General features: G+C 54.7%; 1 long non-coding RNA gene across 1 annotated transcript; it reads left to right on the top strand.

Annotated features, from left to right (window-relative positions):
- Window positions 1–53: 53 nt before the first annotated feature.
- LOC148778543 (uncharacterized) lies at window positions 54–18,260 on the top strand. The gene is made up of 3 exons (XR_016038771.1): window positions 54–184; window positions 560–667; window positions 18,078–18,260. It is a non-coding gene; the product is annotated as an uncharacterized LOC148778543 (long non-coding RNA).
- Window positions 18,261–19,083: the final 823 nt, after the last annotated feature.

Genomic DNA, 19,083 nt, shown 5'->3' with positions numbered 1-19,083 from the left:
ACAGCGGGGCTCATGCACTGTCATAGCGGGGCTCATGCACTCTCAATGGGAGCAACGAGGAAAGAGAGAGGAAAGACAGGCGCCTGCCCGAAGTCACACAGTCAGCAAACAAACGCCGAAGCTGAGGGTGTTGGAGCCCTGGGGACCCATGCTGATGATTTAAACTGCACTTGAAGATTTCCATGTATGATGCTGGAGGACAGAGCTTCCCGTCTCAGTGGCGGGGGGGGGGGGGCGTGTGGGGAAGGCCCAGCAGGATGCTCTCCAGTCCCTCCCACCTCCCCACTCTGGGAGCATCTGCAACTGATTGGCCGGCCAATGGCTGACCCCCAACCTCCTAGACGGTGGGAAGGCAGAGGGGAGCTGAGGGACTTTGCGGGAGGCCTGCCTGGGGCTGTCTAGACAGCAGCCGTCTATGTGGACAGAGCAGCAGCAGCGGCAGTGGGAGAGGGAGACGGCCCTGTAGGGGAAGCAGCCTCCGTGGGGCTGTCACCCCAAGACTGATGGCAGGAAGGCAAGTCAGGATATTGCCAAAGCCTGTCTTCTTCCCTCCTTCCAGGTCCCCTGGGGCACCCCTGGAGGTCCAGTGGGTGATGAACTGCACTCCTCAACCCTGGGAGGAAGCGCTGGCCTGAGCACACCCATCATACAGCATCTTGGTCTCCAGGTGCAGTGGGTGGGAGGGGGCGTGCCTGGCCTGGGCTGTGGATCTGCCCGCACGCTGCACTCAGACCAGCTACAGAAAAAGTGAACCGTTTCCCTGCTGGTTGGTACATAGCCTTTGTCTACAGAACGATCCCTTGAGTCACTGAGCAGCCTTGTCAGTGGCCACTTCAGGGGAGTCACAGACCTGGAGGGCTCTGCGGCTGCCGAGGGGGCTGAGGGTCAGGCTGGTTTGCAGGGATGCGGACTCTCCTAGTGAAGACGGTGGGAGGCCGGGCAGCCTGAATGCTGGGTCACCCGCTAGGTCCAGAGCAGGCTCTCCGGTGTCCAGGTGTGCTGACCAGCTGGTCTCTGATGACTCTTGGCCTGATGAACATGGTGGTAGAGGCTTCAGACATGGGCTCCAGAGTCAGACTGGGGCTCAGATCTGGGCGCTCTTTGTCCGGTGATAGCTGCAGTCAACCCAAGCCTGGGCAGCCGGCGATGGGAACGGCAGATGAAGGGGAGCAATCTGGTTGTAACTTGCATCACTTGGGAAGCACTCTAGCTAGTAGGTAGAGCGCTCGTGACAGGTAAAAGGGAAAATACTTTAAAACCTTACGTGGATATTCTCACTTAGCAGCCCCAGGCGTTATATACCCTTACTATCACAACTGCCATGACTTAGCTTTTCAGTGGAGGTGGTGCCCGGTGAGTATAGACCAGCCTCGGGGCAGGCAGGTCCCCGCTCTGGCACATCCCTGAGGCTCAGCAGTAGCTCAAGAGGCCTCTGGGAGTCCAGGAGTGAACTGTGGATCCCAGTTCCCAGCATTGGGTTCTGGCATGGAGGAGCTAGCAGGGCCTGGACCTCCCTTGACCCCAAATCCTCTAATGGGGGCCTGGCTCCTGTCCCATCTGTGTCCCATGTACAGGAGGGGACAATGGCCAGTCTGAGCTTCCTGGCTGACAGCCCCCTCCCTGGACTGCTATCCTGGTGATTTCCTGGCCCCACCTCTCATGCCCCAGCTCTGAGGTATAGTCTTGGGGCTCAGGTTCATGACCTTAGGAAAGTGACAATGTTTTGGAGCCTTGGTCTCCCTACATGTAAAGGAGACAGATCCAAACCACAGAAATAGCCTCTCTGAATGGTTTTAGGATCAGAGCTAAAGCTGACTCTGAACAAGAGCTCCATCAGAGCACACGGTTGTGTCCAAGTTTCCCTCTGTGGGTCTTGGCATGACTTCTTCCCCCCCTAGGGTGCAGTCTCGGGTCCCGAGGTGGTCTGCATGGCCCTGCCTCACATACCCAGTGGCCCCTCCACTCTTCTCTCCAGGCTCCCTCATGCTAGCTCTGCTCCGGCCACCCAGGTCCCCTCCTTGCTGGTCTTCAAACCCAGCACTCATCTGCCTCAGGACCTTTGCACATGCTCTTCCCTCTGCCTGGAACTCCCACCTCCCAGATCCCCCATTCTTCCCTATCCCCTTCAGGCTTCTACCCTCCTGATGCTAAGTGCCCACCCCCTCATGCCCTCGCCCCTAACTGTATGTGGTTCCCTGTGCTCACTTGTCCTCTGGGGCGTGTGTCTCCCTCATCTGTCCCCCAGGAAGGGGGAGCCACAAGCATTCAGCAGGTGTGAGGGACAGAGAGGCTCACCCATGCAGCAGGAGGAGGTGGCAGCCCCAGGGTCCCCGGGCAGCTGGGCAGGCCTGCACCCCAGTGTGAAGCCTGCTGAGGAAGCCAGTGCTGTGACCCAGGGCTCTGGAAGGAAATGGTAGGCTGTGAATCCAGAACCCTCAGAGTCACTGCCAAGTGCAACTCCGCATGCTGCCCAGTGGTGCCCAGAGCCTGGGGGCGGGCTAGGGGGCGCGACTGGGGAGCAGAGACCAGCAATGGGAAAGCATGGGATGCAGGACTGGGCCAGGGCTTCCTTGCCCTGCAGGCTGCCTTTCCAGCCTGCTGCCTGCCCTGGGGCATCTGGCCTGCAGTACCTCCACCTTCATCCAGCCTGTGGCTGCCAGCAGGACCAAAGGCCCTGAGCACTGCTTGCCAAGGTCACTGCCTTCCGTGGTCACTGTGACCTGGGCCCCATGGCCCAGCTTTCCCTACCCACCACCCTCCCCCTTGCCATCAGCTCAAGGACCAAATAACACGTGGGTGTGCGTGGGGGTTAGGGGGCGGGTGAGGAACAGATTTCAAAATTTCATGGAGATACAAAAACTACCTAGAAAACATGAGCCTGGGGGTAGTCAGGTGCTTACTGTCGTCCAAAGCATATTGGCCTGGCAAGGAGGGGATCCAAGGTGGCGCTTGTGCCCCTGAGCCCCAGGTGAGGGGCAAACACACACTCCCTGGGGAGGATTCCGCTCTCTGGGCCTGAGGGTGGTCCCCATGCCACATCTAGTGAGAAGGGGAGCTGAGACCCCTGCCTCAGGATGGGGGCTGGGAGGGGCTCCTTGTATCTGGATCCCACCCTGGACAGAACACTTTTCTGTCACAGTGGTCTTGGGGGTTCAGGCTCAGAGGGAGAAAGAACCCACGGTCCCCAGCAGCAGGGCTGGATAGGACCTGGGTCTGCGCCAAACAAACTTCATCCAGACTCCTCCGGGGCCTCCTTGAAGCTGGCCGAGCCTTCATCCCTCACCACACAGAGCGTGAAACGGAGGTCCAGAGGCCCCAGTAACCTGCTCAGGGCTGCTGCAAAGGAGAGATGAGCTAGCCTGACTACCGCAGCTCCCGTCTCAGGGACATCACAGGGAGAGGAGCCCAGACGCCTCTCTCTGCTCCCTTGCCAGCCCCTACTGGACCGTCTGGAGACCATACCTTTGAGGCTATCAGGGAAGACCTGGTTATCACCTTCATCTTGCAGGTGAGGAAACTGAGGCCTAGAGAGGTAAAGTTACTCACGCAGGGTCACACAGCAAGTCAGCTGCCTTGTGCCTGGGCCTCTTCTGCCTTGTGACTGTGGTTAAAAATAAGATCCTTGGATGGAAACCTAGGTTCTTAATCCTGACTCCACTCTGGGCATTTGGGCAAGTTACTTAGACTCAGGTCTCCCTTTTTGGAATGGGAAGAGCGATGCTAATGGCGGGTGCTGGGACCCTGTTCTGCATGGCACTTAGAAGTGCCCCCAGGAGCAATGGCCATTATTACTCCCTGAGGTGGCCGCAGGCTCTGTCTGACCCAATTCTCCCTCAGCCCATGAGGTCTGGGGCTTCCTATGCTGTGGAGGTGGGGGACAGTGCTGCCCCCCTCTCCCAGGAGCGGGAGCACAAAGTGTTGGGCCTCTTGGGGGCCTGCCTTTGTTTTCTTCCGCCCCAATCTGTTTTGAATAAACCACGTTTTCATCATCTTAAGCTGTAATCCCCAGCATCAGAGGAGTATTGTGAAATGTCAGCCCTTTCTGGAGGAATCTCAGCAACATGTTTTTTAATGTTCAGCATCACATATGGGGACAATAAATACTGAAAATATGTGGAACAGAACAAGGATGGGAGCGTGCTTGGCGCTCAGCTCTGCTTCCCGCTGCCCTGGAGCCTGATTTTTGCATCACAATAAATTAGCCCCAGAGGCTCTCCAGGGAGCCCCTGATCCTGGGAACCAAGTTTTGGGTCCCTAACCCTCTGCACCAGGTGCTCCTGGGGACCACAATGGGTCCCTGACTGGGCAGTGCCTTTTGAATCTCATCTGGGTCTGTGCTGGACACATTTGCTGAGCCAAAGCCACCTCCCCACCTAGTAGCCGAGGACACTGACAGAGAGTGCAGACCCGGCTCGCCCCAGGTTAGCCTTCTGGAGAGTCACACGACGGGGGGCTCCCGCCTGGCTTTGAAGACACTATGTCACGTTCTTTCCATGTGAGGGTCACAGACCCCTGACTGTGAGCCAGGAGGCTTCAAAGATAAAGTCCCATTGCCTACTTTCCCCCTCCCAGAGACAAGGAGACGGTGGATGCTCGCCAGGGCACATAGCACGTCACCCCCCCCACTTCCCTCTCCATCCACAGGGTCTGTGTTTGAATCAAGTTCAGCCTCTTCTGAGATGTCTGACTTATACAAGGCGTTTAACCACTCTGAAACTCAGTGTCCTAATCTGTAAAATGGGGGCAGAGTACTTCCTCTTTGGAGCGACAGGGAGGATGAAGGGAATCACTCACAAGAAGCGTGTAGAACCAAGTCCAGCTCCAGGAAATACGGGTCCTTTCTATTTCTCCCTGGCACTCCTGTCTGTAACAGACAGAACGAAGCTTACCTGGCTTGCCCCATTGGAAAGTGGAGACCAGAGATGAACAGGCCTCATAAATCATCATATAATTGATGAATAAATCATCTCTTATAATTGAACATCAGCGTTATTATCGGCTCACTGGGCTGCCCAGTTCTGGGCAGTTGGACAGAGCAGTGGTGAGCACAGATGGCCCCTGGGGGTGCCCAGCTCAGGTGGCTCCTTTTTCTGCTGACTGCAGCCTGCGCTGGAGTCAGAAGATCACTCTGGGAGCATCTGCTCTTCTTCTGAAAGGCCAGGAAGCTGAGGTTCAGAGCGAGAAAAATACTTGTCGCTGGATGACCAGAGGGAATGTTATCTCCGACCAGAGCCCCCACCTTCAGAGGCCAGGCCTCCCTCCCCCTGGGGCCAACCAGCTACTCTCTGCTAGCTCAACTCCTGCAGGTGTCCAGGGAGCTGCCCCACCTGCCTTCTTTCCTCCAAGTCTTGCTACCTATGGACTGGCGTCTCCCTGGGGTCTCCCTAAAAGTGCATGTCGAGGTGACTCAGAGGAGCGGCCCCTGCAAAACAAGGACCTGAGTCATCCTGGACTCTGCACTTTGCAGCTGGGAGACCTCAGGCGGTTATCTACTTCTGCTCCTCACTCCTGCAAAGTGAGGTTAAGCTCCTCCCCAGCGTCCCTGGGGCCCAGGACTGGTTTAGTGGCATCTCTAGGTCCTGCTAGGAGCCATAGTAGATGCTCAGTAAATGAGTCACTGCTGCTCTTTGCGACGAATCCCCAGGCTCTTCTCCATCCACTCTGGCCCCATCTGGGCAGGGCCCGTTTTGACCCTCTCCTGGCTCCCCAGGGTGCTCCCCTCCCCAGCGTGACTGTGGCTCCCCATCTCCGGCAGCCCCCTCTGCCCGGCTCCCCGCCAGCAGCAGCTGGCTCACCAAGGCCGCACACACGAGTGAGTCATCTGTTTTGGTCTGAGTCCTGCCGGGAGCACAGCCTCTGTGGGCCCCAGGTCAAGTGACCTGAGTCTGCGCCAACAAATAAGGGAGCTGCTCACCACCCCACCCCCACCCCCACCGCAGCCCCCCAGCTTCTTACTCACCCACCATTCACCCAGTACCCTGGCCCCAGTTCCACATTCATCCTTAAGTTCAGTCTCTCGTCCCCACTTACTCACACGGCCAACTCTTCACCTATTCAGTCCCTTTTCTGGCCAGCATGGACCTAGCATACAGTAGGTACCCCAAAACATTTGTGGACTGGTCAGATCGCTCACTTATTCCTCTGCTCCCTCATCAAATCTTTCATTCCCAAAACTGAGCCTGCCTTTTGATCTCTTGGTGGACTTGCAGGGGGAGCCCTGTGTAAGAGGCAGAGAAGGATGGAAGAAGGGGTCTCAGAGACAGGGGACAAGTGGCAGCTGATCCAAGGTGTTGGCTGGGATTCTTGGAGAAGGTTCAGCTGAACAGCAGGGATAGGAAGAGCCTGGAGGAAATGGGGACCTGGCAGAGGCAGATTACTTAGGTCCAGGGACCCCTGGGCCTTGCTGGCTGGGGTAGGTAGAGCCACAGAGACTGGGAGATGAAAGGACAGGAGCAGAGGCTGGAAGATACTTGGGCAGGGGAGGCCTGGAGTTCATGTTCCCACGAGGATGGAGACCCACCATGCTGTCTCCTGGGGCGGGGGTGCTGGTTGTAGGGGAGGCCCGCTGAATCCAAGGCTTGCTCAGTGGTTAAGGATAAAGTGACTCTGAGGGGGAGCCACCTGGTGGCACCGTACCCAAATTACTGTCTAAGTCCTCAGACCAAACCCAGGAAGCTAGACTTCCGATGAAAGGCCAAAGGGGCCAGGCTTGTACGACTCTCTCAGGCTCTTACCCCTCTTGGTCCTGAGGATGTGAAGGGGCAAAGGGGATGACGGCCAGAATCACGGGGTTCCAGGAGTGTCCCGATGAGCCTGTCTGGTGTCAAGTGCCTTCCCCACACTGCTGAATGATCATCACTCAGTCTCCCACTTATGGAGCTTCTGTGACCTGGGTGGGTTCAAGGGTGACCACTGGTGAGTCCCCTGTGAAGGACTGCCCTACTCCCTGCACTCACAGGCAGCAAGGGGTCAGCACCACACCCTCTACCCCATGCAGGCAGGGTCTCTGCCAGTGCAGGGACCATGACAGTCAGAACTGCCCAAACAAGTCGGGCTGCTGTCTACACTCTTCAGAAACGATGTGCCTTGTGGCTCCCGTCCCACTGGCTTGGTCTTGGTCTGGGTCTCTGGGTGGGCCTTGGGGACAAGGAATAAACCCCTCAGGCTGGAGAAGAATGAGACTTGCAGTGCAGGTCAGGAAAACCCTCCTGGGGCCCCTCTCCCCACCCAGCCACCCCCACAGTCAGTCAGGGCAGAAGCCTCTCTGGGCTCATTCATCCCAGCTCAAAAATGATGTTAATAATAATAACATCAACTCTGATCTCCTGGTTTCAAGACCTGCTCTGAATCCTTCACTATTCAGATTCACTTAATCCTCACAACAACCCCATGAGGTTGGTGCGATCGTATGTCCTCTTACAGACGAAGAAACGGAGGCAGAGAGAAGCAATTTGCCTGAGGCCACATTATGTGAATAAGCCCTGAAACTTGGGACCTAGCCCTCTCCAACATGCTATGGCTGGGAATATGGAGTGAAAGCCAGGACTGTTGTCCCCCAATTTTATTTCCACAGATTCAGCAGGAGCAGCAGGTTGCGAGGGCTTGGGGTGGGGATCTGACCCCTCCTTGGTCCAGGATCTGTGAGCAGGAGGTGTCCTTGGCCCTCCAAAGGTCCATCCCACCTCCCAGCCCCACCCTCCTGGTCATGCTCGATGACCAGCCCCACCGCCCCATTCAGGGATGGACACTTGTCTTCCTCAATCCTCGACAGACTTCAAGCTGTTTCACAGGTGGCCTCACTGTTGCCCAACCGGTGTCTACCCCCATCCCTATCTGCTTCTGCTCAGCCTGACCAAGCCTCTTACCTGGAGACCTCTTGGGGCTCTCCCAGCTCCCAGACCTAAGGGCTCTCCTTCATGCTCACCGTTCTTGCTTCCCACAGGGGACCAGCCCTGCACGTCCTCCACCCCATCTCCATGCCAGAGACATTGCTGTTCCCACCACCCAGAAACTCTCCTGCTCCATTCTCCACCTGGATTCACTAACACCCTGCAAATCCCTGGAGACCCATTCCAAATGCCCCCTCCTCCATAAAGACTTTCCTGACCTCTCCTCCAGGGCGGAGTTTGAACCCTGCTGGGCAGGGTATTCAGTCTCACTGGAGACAGTGGCATAAGCTTTCAGCTCCCAGTTCCACTGTCTTCTGGCCAAGTCATTGGGCACATTATTCAACTTCTATGCATGTGTGCGTGCTTGCTAAGTCACTTCAGTCATGCCTGAATCTTTGCAGCCCTATGGATTATGACCTGCCAGGGTCCTCTGCCCAAGGGATTTTCCAGGCAAGAATACTGGAGTGGGTCACCTTGCCCTTCTCATTCAACTTCTATAGTGGGGGGGAGGTGTCTAATAAATACTAAGTGAGGGACGGGATGGGTGTCTCCAACTGATGTTCTGCTAAAAGGTGATGCTGTGAGACCTTGTTTGTGAGCTGAGTGTCCCTCTAATTTCTTCATCCTCTCAGGGGGCTTATGTGGTATGTGGTTGGATGGGGGGAAGAAACAGGGAGCACCTTGGGGCTCTCATCTTTAGGGGTCCCTGGACACATCTGTGGCTCCAGGGACTCGAGAAGGGAGTGGGCAAAGTCCCTCTCCCTACCCCACCACCCCAGTGGGTGAAAACCCAAAGGCAGTTCTGTGGGGTGGTCCAAACAGAGATACTGGAGGAGCCTAATGCTCTGCAATCTCCCAGCAAGGCAGGAGGCAGGGTGATGGCAAGGGGCGGAGTGGAGTGGAGCAGGCAGTGCCACATCTCCTGCTTCATGGAACCCTCTCCCCCCAGAGTCATTGGTGAAGTCCATGTGGGTTTCAACTCTACCCTGTCCCATTGCTGTGGGAGGAAGTCCCACATCTGGCTGAGGTCTCTCTCTACCCCACTCCTCCTCCCTAGAGCTACCAGAGGTCTGAGCCTTGAAGTGTGCAGAAGCACCCAGAGCCCCATCTACCAGCTCCAGGCTCTGCAACTCCATCCCTAGCACCTCGGAGAGTGGGAACTCGGTAGCTGTGACTGTGAGTTGGCGGGACAGCAATCCCTCCCTGGATCTGGGGCTCAGTGATTACTCTTGCTTCTTTCTCCCAGTGCTGCTCTGAAGAACACAGAGGGGGTTGACAGGACGGGGAGACTAACAAAAAGCAGCAAGGGGGGTCCAGAAAGGGACCTATGGCTCCCTGAGGGGTGAACTGTGTGCTCTGAGGTTGGAACTTAAAGCCACCTTCCCACTGGCTCTTGTGCCATTCTTGCTCACCCTAATAGCTTTGACCGCTGCTTATTTTCTTCCTATAGAATTGGATTCCTTCTTCCAGTCCTGCTTCCCTTCCTCACCCGTCTCCATCCCAGGCAGGCTTGCATTATAACCAGCCATGCTCTGTCCTGCCTGGGGCGGAGGTGGGGATGGAAAGCGACAAGTACACAGGTGCATGTGAGTGACGCAACACTTTCTGTGTGTTGTCCTGCGGTAGGAAGTGAGGGCAGGCTTCCTGGAGGAGGTTAGGGACTTCATGGAAATGGCAGGCTGGAAGGATCAGGAAGGTTTCTCCAGGGAGCACAAAATGCAGAGTGAGCCAAGGGGGCCGGTTCCAGGTCTGGTCTCCTGAGAAGCACAGGAAGTCTTGAGGCTCTGCTCTTCCCACGCTGGTGGGATCAAGTTGGCAGATCCATGTCCCCCTGACCTGGCTGTGCTCTGAGAGCCCATGAGGGGTGCCCAGGTGTGCTGCCCACCTACAGAAATTTGCAATTGGGGGGTCACACCATGGGAGTATCAGGTCAATGCAAGTGACACAGGTGCAACCTGCTTCAAACACGGACACAGGAAGAGACCCATAACCTCACAGATGGCAGCAGGGTGAAACCAGAAATACACACACACCTGCACACACGCGTTCACCGTTTACAGGCCCAGTCACCCTCACCCTTGCCTCACGTAAAGTGTGTGCACACAGGCTTTTGGCTGAGACCATCAACAGTTACCAAGATCCTCACCCCCATGACACCCCCAGGGTTCTCTCCTGGGAACTCCTCCCTCTCACTAAGGGTGGCAGCCTTGGGGCCCCAGGCTTTATGCAAATGCCAAACCACAGCTCCCGCTGTCTTTTCTCTCGTCTCTAATTGACTGTTTTCCCTCCTTGCTGGGACTGCAGGAACCCCGAGTCGACATTCAGGAGGGATCTCCCCCCGCATTGCCCGGCCTCTCCAACTGGGGCTCCCAGGGCTTTTAATCTAGTTACTTTTCCATCAACACACTGGGAAAAAGACACAGAGGGGTGTAATCGTATCTGTGGCTGTTGACGTTCAATTAACCACATACCCTTTAGACCCGCTCTCTTTCTGTCTCCCAGACCCCCTCCCCCCAAGCCAGCTGCCCCTCTGAGCCTGACTCTGCCCCAGGGGCCCTCAAATATCACCGCCCACCCCTCGACCTGGTGCCTGGGGAGATATTCTAACTCTGGGGGGGGGGGGACAAGCCTCCAACCTCAAATACAGCCTCACTTCCCATCTGGCCCCTGCTGCCCTGGGCTTTGCTAGCCCCTGAGGCCACCCCTAGGTCCACCCTCAGGCCGGGAGCGAGGGGGTGCCCCAGGGAGCCGGCACCCTGCGAAACTCCACTTTCTGGCCCTCGTCTGGGGCCAGCAGCTGTCATTTGCCGGGCGTTCCGCTTTCTCCACTGTACCATGCTAATTTTTCGAGGGACAATTTTTCTACAATGAGTCCTCCAGCCCGAACAGAAACCCTTTATGGGGCCGGCCCCAGGGAGGCCGCGGCGCTGCCAAGGCGAACAAAGGCGCATTGCTGCCGCGAACATGCCTGTGCCTTTCAGGCCCGAGAGCGCAGAGCAAGCCGCCTCCAGCCCCGCCGAGGTGACACCTGGTCCGCCGCCTCCTGGCGCCCGATCAAGTTATCCATCCCGGGGCGGGAGGAGGGGCGGCGCGGAAGACTCCAGAAGCCGCGTGTGCAGGTAGCCGGTCGGCCAGCGCTGCTTGGCAGGGAGCGCGGGGGTCGGAAGAGATTCAAATCCCAGAGCTGGAGCACTTAATTAGGCTGATATCATCCCGCACAAATGTTCCTCCGAGAGGAAGGCTTCTGGGCATCAAAATTATTTTGTGATTAGGTGTGAAAACGAAGAGAAATAATTCCGCCTTCTGAAGAACTTGGAGGGATGAGGGAGGCGGCAGAGGGGAAGCCCAAGGTGCCAGGACCCAGCCAAGCTCCCCACCCCAGCCCCGGCCCACCCCCAACTGGGGCAGACAGGCTCAATGGTGCACCATCCCCTTTCACTCCCAGCCTTTCCTCACTGCCCACGACCTATAAAGTTCAGAGGAGTGACTGGAAATGCCTGGATACCTTCCTATAGGTTGGTTCTTTGATCTTTACGCCAAGCCTGAAAAGCAATACCCCCTCTTATCACCCCATTTTGTAGATGACGAAATGAACTCAGAGTAGCATCTTGTTCAAAGTCTCTCGGTAGCCCGTGGAGAATGCGGAATGGCATGGGACCGTTCCTGCAAAACGCTGTCAGGAGTTGTGGCCCTATTGCCAGGTACACGCCCATCACCGTCTCTGCTTTGAAGATCTACCTTACGATGAGGGCAAGCATCTCAGCTCTGGAGAGGAGGACCCGGTGGGCAGCAGCAGGCAGGAAGGGGCAGTGCTAGGTTTAGGACACACCTCCTTAGAGCCACAGCTTCGACCAATTCCAGGCCCTGAAAACCATGCTGTCCTGCTGGCCCCGCCCAGTACCTGCCCAGGAGCCACAGGAAGGCAAGCCACTACTTGTGTGCCGGAAGTGTGTGCTGTGTGGTCCAAGAGGATCCCTCCGCGAGGCTGGTCTAGGGCCTGGTTCAGTCATTTTCTGGCTGTGTGACTGCCAGAGAGCAGCTTAACCTCTGAATCTGGGTGTCCTCACTAGAACGTGGGACAGTGGTAGTACCTCCAAATTTCTGGTGCTCTTTGAGGATTGGAATGACCTAACTGTGAAGCTCAGCTCAGGGCTGGCATCGGGTGAGCCCAGAAAACTCCACGGGCAGGGCTGCATCCGTCAGAATCTTTGCGGAGCTGCTTTTGCAAAGTGTTGAAGAGCTGTGCATTTCAAGTGCCCCTCCCTCTGGCCATTTTGTTCTTCCCTCAGACTAGCCCGCAACCTCCCCAGGGCCTAGCACTAAAAGGGCCTAACGGGAACCGTAGGACCTGATCCAGCTCTGTGGAGATGTCCTCCTTTATTGGTTGGTACTCACCCGGTACTGGTTGTTAAATATTTTAATATTACCATGTTATGTATATAATAAAATATTTTGCTATGACAAATACATAAACAATGACTGTTCCTGCATGTGTGCTCAGTCGTGTACGACTCTTTGCTACTCAACGGACCATAGCCTGCCAGGCTCCTCTGTCCATGAAATTTTTCAGACAAGAATATTGGAGTGGGTTACCCCTTCCTACTCCAAGGGATCTTTCCAGCCCAGGGATTGAACCCACCTCTCTTGTGCTTCCTGCATTGAAAGGCAGATTCTTTACTACTAGGGCCACCTGGGAAGCCCATATATATAATATATATGCATAAAATTGGGATCTAGGTACTGTCCTATTCAATCAAGCAACCAATCGTTATTAATTTGAGTCACTCATTTAAAGAGCTATTGATTATTGATTCATTGAAGCATTTATTTCTGTGCATGTTCTCTCATAGCTCAGTTATTAATTATGCTACAGTCACTCTATCGTCATAAATCCCTTTTCATGGACCTGGGCATACCAGACAGGCCTAGAAGTCTCTTTTTGAGAAGCCTGTGGTGGACTAACTACAGGGTTCAAGTGTGTGTACTGTCTTTTTTAAACTGAGAATAAACAGGTGACTGGCAGGAGGGAAGAGTTCCAGGTATTCAAAGAGGGGACAGGCGGTTTTCTGAGGAGGGGGCAACTGAGCTGAGCTGAGTTTTGAAGGATGCACAGGGTGGGGACATGAGGGTGGGGACCCTTGGCAGCTTGAGAGTAGGCAATGAAGATGGTCAGATATACATTTTAAACAGAGCTACTTGTGACATCAGAGAAGAATCCAGGAAGGCAGAGGTGGCAGCAAGGGTTACTTCCAGAGCTCCTGGGCCATCGCTCTGAGGGCATAGACTGAGTTGCGGCAGTGCCAGGCTACAAAAGACCATGGGCTTTGGGACAAGTCTGGGTTCTAACTTGAGTCTCTACTTACTCAACTGGGGAGGCTCAGACAAGCTACTAAGCTTCTCAAAATCTTAGGTGCTTCAGCTATAAAGCAGGGACAGCAAACCTATTTCATCCAGTTGTCAGGATTCCTCCATGAGTACTCAAACTGTATTAAGAGCAGGGCACATAGTAGGTACTTTGGCACATAGTAGGTGCTCAGCAAAGGGCCGTGTTTTTTTGTTTTTTTTTTTTACTGCCAGGATGGTGTAAATAGGGACCAGAGAACAGAGGATGAAAGTGAGAGACTCCTTAAGATCAAATCAGCAGACAGGAAGCAGCAAAGGAAAAAAAAAACCCAAAACAGATTGTGATGGTTAAGATCTGAGGATGGGGAGGAAAACAGTGGCCTTATCAGAAACTAGGACACTGGAAGGCAGATTAGTTTGTGGAGAGTATTAGTTTTCTGTGACAAACTACTCCAAAACATAATGGTTTAAAGCAACAATCAACGTTTAATACCACTCATGGTCATTCTCTTCAAGCAAGGCCACAATTGTACCTGAGACTTGCTTTCAAGTTGCCAGTGAGAAGGAATCTGGCCCTACTTGGGTCAGGAGTATTCTCAATCAGTGATGACCAGAAGAACACTTAATGCATCCCTGGGGTGCCTCTGTGCATGCGCGCGCGTGCGTGTGCGTGTATCCCCATGTGTGCTCACAGGTGAATTTGCATGCATGTCTGTGTGTGCGGTCATCATGACAAAGAAGTCATCATGAGTGAGGCTTCCATTCCCAGAAGTGTCAGCTGGAGTAGCACACTTAATCTGGGAAGAGCTGCATTGGAACTTGTTTTAATCTCCATGGGCCCTACCATCTCTGTGACAACTACTCTGATGTTGCAGGACCAGAGCAGCCACAGGCAATAGACACAGAACAAAAAGAATGAGCCAGGCTGTGTCCCAGTAAAGCAATTTCCAAAATAGGCAGCCAGCCAGATTTGGCCTTTGAGCTGTCGTTTGGCGGTCCCTGAATCCAATGCTGCAATTATTGCATGTTTGTTTTAGATTTTTCATTCTTGTCTGTGGTGGACGTGGAGATGCACACCACCCCCGCCCCGATCCTGCCTCCGTCTTGCAGCAGAGCCTCCTGTCCAGAAGGACTGGCTGCCAGCTGCAGGCAATGTGGGCAGCAGACAGCCCTGGGGGGACCTCGCCAAGGAAGCCCCAGCTGCAGGAGTCGCCCCACTGAGGACATGCCCTTGCCTTTGCTGAGGGATGGCCAGCAATGGGGTGTAGTAGAGAGAGGCTCAGCCATTTTGTCCCAGAGTGCCTTACTTCTTGGCTCAGCTTTCAGTGGGCCTGTATCACAGTTCAACATTCAGCGTTGTCCAATCCTGCCTTTACCACCTTATGCATTCCTTGGAGAACAATTTTTAAAAACTCAAACTTTAATGTCATGAGTGTGGTACCAGGAATAGCTGTTCTGATGTACCAGAGGAGGAAGAGATCTCTGAAGGCTGAACCAGTCAAGGATGGCTTCCTGGAAGAGTTGGCATTGGAGCTACCTTTAAAGGATTCCTTAACAAGTTAATTTGCTAAATGCCGGTGGTGAGCTGGCTGTTCTGAGGAGGAAGCAAGTCAGTGCTCCTTTGAAAAGGGGGGATCTCACCTTAGCACAGTGCTTGGTTCTGGGGAACAAGGGTTGGGCTGACCTGGGAATTAGGTACATTGGAGAAGGCGATGGCACCCCACTCCAGTACTCTTGCCTGGAAAATCCCATGGACGGAGGAGCCTGGTGGGCTGCAGTCCATGGGGTCACGAAGAGTCGGACACGACTGAACGACTTCACTTTCACTTTTCACTTTCATGCATTGGAGAAGGAAATGGCCACCCACTCCAGTGTTCTTGCCTGGAGAATCCCAGGGACAGGGGAGCCTGCTAGGCTGCTGTCTATGGGGTTGCACAGAGTCCAACACGACTAAAGTGACTTAGCAGCAGCAGCACCACCAGTAAGGTCTTCACAGCTAAGAACTCCTCTCATGTCTCCAGTTCTGAGCGCACTTCTGTGCTTCTGATTTGGGGATATCCCTGGGATGGGTTTGGGAAAAAAGCAGAGAACAACAAGCCCCATGCCCTTCCTCTCCACCATACTGGGTCACCCTACCGCAGACTCTCCTGCTGAGCCCTGTGCTGTGGTTGGGCTCTCAAAGAGGTCACATCCTCGTGCTTCCCAGGGATGAAGTCATGGGCGCTGTGGGGAGGTGCAGAGCAGATACCTGGGGAGGAGAGCGGACCCCATCAAGGACTGGAAAGTCTTCAGGGGAGCCTGGGCGAGGCTCTGTGGGTGTTGGTGCTCTGAGCCCCATAACCTCTCTGACCAGCGCCCCAGTTATGGGTTAGGAACGTTCTGCCCTTGCGCTGAATCCTCTGGGCTCAGGCCCACCCTAGGGCCCAGGGTGTCTGCTCCCAAGTTGGCCTTATCCCTCATGTATCCCTGGTCCCATCTCTAGCCAGCTGGGAGAGGTCGGGCAGAGAGGAGGCGGGGTCACTGGGCAGGAATCAGTCATTCGACAGAGAGTTACTGAGTGCAGGTATGTGACAGGTGATGGCGTCTGTAATAAGCAAGGACAGATACCTGGGAGAGCCTTGGACCCTGAGAGTCTCCTTCCTGAGAGTGACCCAAAGGTGAGAGTCACAGCTGTGCCAGGAAACCCTCACACGTGCTGGGGATGCTGACAAAGCCAGGGCATTTCCTCCCCCCAAAATGAGCAAAAGATGAATTGAAAAATGGATGGAGTACTTCAAACAAGGCCTAACGCATCAGGGGAAATCCAGAACTTTGTAGATGTCCTTACACTGACTTGACTGTTAGTATTTAATGGTGTGTCCTAGTGAGGGGAGGCTGGCTGAACGTCCCAAATGTTTCCAGGGCTCATATGCCTCCAGAGTCTTAATCTGCTCTGTAGAGGGTCATGAGGATATGGCTACAAGTGTGGTTATGGAGTGGTGCATGAAAGAAGGAAAAATTAGAAACAACTCCAATGCCCACCTATGTGGGACCGGTTCCCTATGTCAGGGGATGCGGCCCGCTGTGCTCCAGGTATTGAGAGAAAACAGGAGGATGTGGGATCCCGCAGAGATGCCCAGCTTAGCAGCAGCAAAGCATTACTGATATAGGCCACTTGGGTTTTGTTTTTTAAAGTGTAGAGGCAGAGAGAAGCTTGAAAGGATGTATTCTAGAATGTAAGGACTGCACACCTGCGGCTGGTGGAATTACAGCTGGTGGATCTTGTTTTATTTTACTTTGTAATTTAACTTTATTTCACTTTTAAATTTTATTTTATTATACTCTGTACTTTTGTTATTTTGCTAATAATTTCCTTTTTATTTTATTTTACTTTATCTTATTTGATTTGATTTGACTTTATTTTTGCTTTTATGTGTTTTCCGATTTTTCCACAATGAACAGATATCACTCTGGTAATCAATTACAAGCTTCAGTGGTCCCTGTAAAGCATTGGCCAACCGTTTCTAAGCTCTCTGGGGCTGCTGCTGAGAGCTGGGCGGAGGGGATCAGGTGGGGCCCTGACCCCCAAAATCTCCAGCCTCTTGGAGTGACGTCAGGCAGGGGTCTCTAAGCCCTGGGAATTGAAGTGCCGAGAACCTTTTCACTGAGCAACCCCTGGCAGGAGAACTCCTATGAAGGGGCAGATTTGGAGCCTTGGGGTCCCCCACACAGAGAACGTGAAGGAAGCAACACAGACCAGAAACTGCTTGAGTTGGTTGTGAAGACAAACACATGGGGCTGCAGCCCCAGCTGGCAGGTTTCCGCACCTGTTTCCCTCCTGTTTACCTGCCCAGGGGAGCTCCAGGCACAGGGCCAGGCCCACCCGCAGCCTGGGTGCACCCATGTGCATCCCTGGCAGAGTGGGAGGCTCCCAGGAGAACCCTGGGATGCCCAGCCAAGGCCTGCAGAATGTGGAGTCCAATGCAAAGGCTGGAGGCAGGGAAGCAAGGGGCTTGGTGAGGCCTTCAGGTGGGGCTGGCAAAGCTTAAGCATCAGCTGACCACACTGGACGTGGAGGAGGGACCACTCCAGGTGAGAGTCTGAGAAGGGAGGAGGGGACCTGGTGTTTGAGAAAGGATGCAGGAGACATAAACCCAACAGACAGTACAGGGGCAGGTTTTGAGGCCAAGTGGGGAGAGAGATGAAGCCAGAGGCTGGGGGTCTTGATGAGACTCTGGGCTGCTGTGAGGGCATGTGGGGGACAGCAGTAACCCTGACCAAGCCACCACCAAGCAAAGGCACTGGATGGACGTGTTACTGAGGGCTGGGCACCCCTCAAGTAGCCAGGACAGTGGGGGACAGGCTGTGCTGGCAGGCAGAGGGAGCTCCAAGCCACTCTGCCTTGGTCATCAGTGTCAACATGGCGGCACCAACAAGGCAGGACAGGAGAGCTTTGGGGTGATGCCCCAGTGGAGAAGAGCTCCCATTTCTTAGAGTCCGCCTTGTTCTGGAGTGTGACGGTCTCAGGACCAGGGGCTGGCAGGGGAGTGGCCTGTGCTGAGTGGCAGGGCTGACAGCTAGAGCTGTTGTGGGGGGAAAGGGTGGCCGCATCCCAAATCTGAGGGGCCTCCCTGTATGGGGGACAGCTGGTCTCTCTGGTGGAAGGAATGGTTCCTGGAAACCCCATAGCAGGAAAGGACAGCTCTGCAGTCACACCCTAGAGTGGATCTTGGGTTCAATTACATTTCCTGACTTTGGTCTCAGCTATGCGTAACTGGGTTCTTGCCCCTCTTGGTAAATAGTTTTGGTTTTTAAATAACTTCCCCACTTACTCTTCCGCTCTCTGGTGCGTGGCTGCCTCTTCAGGAGCCTCAAGTCTGAGGAAGGAGAAGACACCCCACCCTCTGTGTCCCCAGCCGCCACAGGAGGGTAGCGTCCTGGATGTGGACCCCCAGCCCTGGCCACACCTGCGGATGACGGCAGTCACCCTGCCGCCTAGATGACAGCCTCCCCAGAGGACTTGAGCCAGAACGGCCCGGCTTAGCCGCTCCCAAATTCCTGTCCCGCCGAAACCGGGTGAGATAATAAACGTTATTGTTGTTTGGGCTTCTGAGTTTTGTGGGAATTTATTATGTAACAATAGAGAAAATGTTGGAAGAGCACAATGCTGAGTGAATGGTGGGGGTTGGGGGGTGGGTTGGAGTCCAGGTGAGGCTGGAGAGTTGGACAGAGGAGGATAGGGATTGAACTTGAGAGCCCCAGGGAGCCCTGGGTGGAGGGTGCTCAGCAGAGGCGGGACTCAGCAAGATGTCACACTAGGGAGCGAGAACCCTTGAGAGACTCCTGCAGGAATGGCTGGGGGTGGGGCATGAGGCTGAGCTGGGGCAAACAAGTGAGGCTTGCAAAGTGCCCTTAGGCCCAGCAACCAGATAGTTCGAGGGCCCCCTGACCAGGTGAAATCAGACCACACGGTTTGAGAAGTGAGTGGAAGGTGAAGAAGTGAATAGATAGGGTATAACCATTCCATCACAGAGGTGGCTCTGAAGGAGGAGAGAGGCAGGGCAGGGGGCTGCTGCCTCTGAGCAGGGGGCCTCCCCACAGGGCTCCAACACTCCCTTCCTCCAAGAGTGTCTGAGTGCCTACAACTTGGGCATTCACTCATGGTGGTCTCCAAGTGGGTCCTGAAGAGCAGGCAAGATCTGCCCTGGACAATGGGCTTCTCCTCACCTCTGTGTTCCCTGCCCCACCCCCAACCCCTGAGTGGGTCTGTAGAGTTATCTAATGAATGAGCAAGTGTCTGCTTGGATTGTTATGGTGGAGAAAAATGTCAACCTGCAGACTGGCATTTCCAGAAGATTGAGCAGGTGGCCAC

This window comes from Moschus berezovskii, chromosome 2 (assembly GCF_049115385.1).
Source record: "Moschus berezovskii isolate FMDL1 chromosome 2, NW_MosBer_1.0, whole genome shotgun sequence".
In the NCBI taxonomy this organism is placed as follows: domain Eukaryota; kingdom Metazoa; phylum Chordata; class Mammalia; order Artiodactyla; family Moschidae; genus Moschus; species Moschus berezovskii.
The sequence above is the reverse complement of the archived record's forward strand: the minus strand, read 5'-3'. Positions and strand labels throughout refer to the sequence as shown.